The sequence below is a fragment of the Rhinopithecus bieti genome, unplaced genomic scaffold (assembly GCF_001698545.2).
Source record: "Rhinopithecus bieti isolate Rb0 unplaced genomic scaffold, ASM169854v2 scaffold_39746, whole genome shotgun sequence".
In the NCBI taxonomy this organism is placed as follows: domain Eukaryota; kingdom Metazoa; phylum Chordata; class Mammalia; order Primates; family Cercopithecidae; genus Rhinopithecus; species Rhinopithecus bieti.
Genome location: NW_016816960.1, coordinates 3,002,176 through 3,007,176, shown reverse-complemented (window position 1 = coordinate 3,007,176; position 5,001 = coordinate 3,002,176). Strand labels below are relative to the sequence as shown.

At 39.4% G+C, this 5,001-nt stretch overlaps 1 protein-coding gene across 1 annotated transcript in view; it reads right to left on the bottom strand.

Annotated features, from left to right (window-relative positions):
- LOC108517621 (neuroligin-4, X-linked-like) overlaps nucleotides 1–5,001 on the bottom strand; it is a 93,525-nt gene that overhangs the window by 85,838 nt on the left and 2,686 nt on the right.

Here is a 5,001-nt window from a genome sequence, read left to right as displayed (position 1 = left end):
TTGGTGAACGATGAGAATAAGAAAAGGAAAATAATGGAAAATCACATTTTTTCCTTCATATATATATATATATATATATATATATACACACACACACACACATATATATTTGCTTTTATCTAATGTGTTGCAATGGCTGAGAAAAACATTTTGTGCAAGGACTAGTTCCTAGCTAATATGTTGGCATATGCGCACATGTATGTGTATACACCCGCTCATACACACTGCCATTCTTACCATGTAGCTTCAGGGCATGAGGGCATCTTGTCTCACTTAGGAAAACAGTTAACAATGACATATTTTGTTTGTGAAAATATGCATTTGCTTTTGTGAGTTTCCCCACCTAACCCATTCAGAGTTATATTCACAGAGTAGTGAGGACTGGAACAAGTTAAAGGCACTCAGTTGCAATGAGTTTTCTTCCGTCCGCATCCCCCATGCTTTTGAGACCACAGTTCCACAATGAACAGCCCCGATTGACCATTGGAGTCATACGGCATGCCTCACTGAGCTCTTGGACTTGCCCGTCCAGAGCCATATATTGGTGGTGTTGAAATACTAAACATGGAAAATGGCACCGCATGCAACTTCACCACAGCCATCATCACAGAACCAAGGAGGCTTTTCCTGTACTTTGCAAAAACAAACCACAATTCACCATAGCTCTTTTATCAGTGCCAGTAACACTTAGTAACCTCAGTTCTTTTTTAAAAAGGACCCAAAAACTTACCACACAATGCAACTTGAAACAACTCAAGTTCCTTTTCAGCTTATATGACAGGCTAAGTTTCACGCCTGAAAAAGGTGCCCTTAGCAAAATATGTGTCCCCTCTCCCCAAACAAAGCATACAAACAACCAAGCAAAAACAGAGAAAATGAGCCTGGATGAAGGGTTGATGTGGGAGCCGGGACAGATGCCCACAGATGTTCACAAAGTCACAAGTCTGGGGTGATGGCTTTGAGATCCAAGTTTTCATCATCCAATCAGGTATTGGCCTCTTAAAACCAAGATGATCACCGATATTAACAGGTGGAACTAATATTGTAAGCCAAAAATAGCACTCTGTTACTTGGACAAACCATGATTTCTTTATATAACATACATTTTAAATGAAGCAACCTAAACAAAATTCTGGGCCATTTATCCACATTTCCAGAGAGTAGTGAAAGCCTAGATCATTTCATTAGCACTATACTGAAATTAACATTTCTCTCTTTGAAATGTATTCCTCAAGTGATGAGACCCTAAATGTTCACTGTATTTCATCTCCTTTCTAAATTATGGAGGATTACTCTTTTCCTGTCTCAAATAAATTCAATAAAACCTCATGATATGGTTTGGCTTTGTCCGCACCAAACCTCATCTTGGATTGTGGCTCCCATAATCGCCACGTGTCGTGGGACGGACCCTGTGGTGGGAAGTAATTGAATCATGGGGGCAGTTTGCCCCATGCTATTCTCATGATAGTGAAAGTTCTCACAAGACCTGTTGATTTTATAAGGGGCTTCCCCCTTCACTCGGTTCTCATTCCTCTCCTTCCTGCCATCATGTGAAGAAGGAAGTGTTTGCTTCCCCTTCCACCATGATTGTAAGTTTCCTCAGGCCTCTCCAGCCATGCTGAACTGTGAGTCATTTAAACCTCTTTCGTTTATAAATTATCCAGTCTTGGGCATGTCTTTTTTAGCAGCCTGAGGATGGATTAATACACCTCATCTCACCATATATATATAAAATAATAAGATATATAGTATATTTTTATATATAGATGCAGACCTTACTATAATATGTATTACTATATATATATTATATAGTAGGATATGTATCTTACTATATAGAGTTTTCTATATATGTATTTTAGTATTGTTGGGGTTAGGTCTGTTCTCCTTCAGGTACCATTTCTGGGAAGATGAGAGTGCTTTAGGAAGACGTGGTGTGTGGAGGTGTTCCGCATACCCCTGGGACACGTGAACTCAACACGACATGTCTATAAGTTTGAAATCTCAGCCCCAGGTAGATGGGCTGTTTTCCACCATCAACCTTCCACTCTTGTAATGATTTTATGAGCCTTTTATTTACTTATTTTTTGTTTAATGTAACTACCTGCAGAGAGAAAGCCTCTTCATCTATACATTTATTCAAAGCCTATAAATGGCATAATGACAAACTGCTAGGAGATATCACCTTCTTTTTTTCTTGTTGATGTGTGCTACTCTGTCCCAAGAAAAATGAGGAAGGGCTTCTTACATTGTCATTCACTTAACAAAGAACAGTGGAGTCTTTCAAAGTCCAAATGTAGGTTGTTTAGAGAAAAATGACAAAACTGTAAAATATTCATTGAGTGAATGGTAGTAGAGGGCACAGCAGATGACCTAATTGCCTCAACAGCCTGGGCTTCAATTTTGATTCTCACTTTCTCTAATTGACTGTTGCAAAAGCTGTATCTTTGATTTAAAACTGGTAGCTCAGGTGTTTAAGATATCAGTGGTGGCTATTCAAATCTGTCTGAATATCCATTCACATAATGAAGTAGGAGACAAAGTCTGTCCTCTGAAAAAGTACAGTACTCAGGCAAAACACACACAAAAGAGCAACAGATTTAAGCTAAACTGAACATATTTCCCCATTTGGAAACAGAATACATATTGTTAAAAGTCAGAAAGCAATACAGAAAGAACACACTCCAGTTTACAAACTAAAATTCTGTCTCTTACACTTGACATTCACATTCTAAGAGCAACTCTCACCATATTTGGAATTTAAGTATATTTTAACCAGATAAGAGTATCCTTAGAAGGAGGATATTAAATGACTTAAAGTATTCGTATATTGCTACTTCATTTGAATGCAATGCATTCGCTCAACAAGTTGCATTACCGACGATATTCAACAGTATTACGAAAGGTTTGAAATGTGGCGTACCAATTAAAAAGAAAGAATGTGAAACAGAGGTCATTCCCTCATGCACTTGAATGTTTAGTTTTGTGAGAACCTTTTGGTTGTGGTCTAGAAATAAAAGCACAGTATTCCAAATGGCTTTTAAAGAGACCCCTGCACTTCCAAAAGCAAGTCTCCGTTGCGGAGTCAGTCAACACTCTCATCTTTGTGGACAGCCTATAAGCTTTCCACAAATTACTACACACAAAACAATGAAACAGCCAAGTTCACACATTTTTAAAAATCTATATATTTACCATTAGTCTACATTCCAGGCCAACAACTATGAACTTTCAAATTCCTTCAAGTCTGCTTGTAAATTTCACAGCATGAAGATAACTTCATTATCTACCTTATGCACCCACCAGTCCCTTATCAAGTATCTGTTATATTCCTAGGTTTGGGTAAAAATCAGCTAGGTTACTGGTTTTAGGGCCAACTGTATATTCAACATTAGTTTATTTAAATAAAATACAAAGAAAAGCAACAATTCTTCCACCGGAGAAGAAAACATCAAAGCATCTTTAAAACTGCATCCATGCACAGGTATTATTATGAAAATGTAATTATTATTCTGGTTTCAAAAAAAAAAATCAAGCCTCCCATTTTAATCCACTGACTTAAAACTGATGAAGTAATTTTCCACTTGCTACAACTGGCCCTCATTATGTTCTTACATGTCAAAGAAAATACTCTTTAAAATGGCCATATATACATATATACACATGTACACACACACATATATATGTAGAAATGTAGACTGCGTGCGTGTATGTCTGTATACACACACACACATACACACACACGCATTCTACATTTCATCGAGTAATAAAATACTGAATTTCTAATCTGAGAAAATGCATGCTTGCAGAGGTTTCCATGAAATCCCTATATTCTTAATTTTAGGATACACAGAAATTCCATATTTTTTTCTGGAAATACAGGGATTAATGCAACCATGTGCGATTAGCCATCCCTCCCCCTCTTAACATTTTGCACATTTCCACAGGAAAATCTGTGCTGAGGATTTAATGGATTACTGCTAATATCTTCCCCACAGCCAACTAAAGGTATGAAACAATTCTCCACTCTCCAAATCTGCCCCCACAAAACTGCAGATTTCTTTGCGTTCTGATTTCACCCCGCTCTGCCATCCCCTAGGAAAAGGCTCAGTGTGTCCATTCAAACTATGCAGGTCTCTTGCAGTTTCTGCCGCCTTGTTCTCATCAAAGTCCGGTGTTTGCACCCTGGCCATTTAATTTCTAGCTGAAAAAGGAAACTACCCCGGATTTCTTAAGCATGAACTTCTATGTCGCCCGCAGAACGCCCACACAAACTGGCAATTCTGCTTCGTCAGGATAACAAGGTCTCTCTAAACTTTTCTTTTCCTTTTTTTTTTTTTTCTTTCTCTTTTTTTTTTTTCTTTTGCTTTTGCCTTCCTCACATCACAGGAAGGGCTGATTCTGAGATGGGAGCTCACGCACCCCACCCCCTTTTAAGAAAATATAATGCAATGCGCTCCGATGTAAACCCTACGGGCAACGGATGCCTTCAAAAAGCATGAGATAAGAGCAACAAGAACAACAACAACAAACCACCGCCCCCCACAAAAAAATGACCAAATAGAAACAAAATAAACTAAAATAAAAATAAGAAGAAGAAACCATACTACCACCTTGTGGATTCAGCTCGCAAGAACATCACCTGCTTAGTTCCAAAACCCCCACCCAACCCCCACCCCAAATTTCTTAAGTTGGGTCCAAATGACAGATCAAGATCCTCCGTCCTCGCTCCCCGCAGACTCGCCCAAGCCCTAGGCTGAATTCGTGACGCGCGCGCCCAGCGCCCGCGCGACTTGCAAGCCCAGGCGCACCGCAGAGGCCAAAACCCCGCCGGAACCTCCAAGGACCCCTCCACGCTGCCTCCTGCACCCCCTCCCCCACATCCCCGAGATAGCAGCAGCACATACACAAAAAGAGGCTCACACCTGCCGTAGGTTCAGAGGAAGAAGCCAGCGAAAAAGAAACCCGCAGTACAAAAAAAAAAAAAAGAAAAAAAAAAAAAAA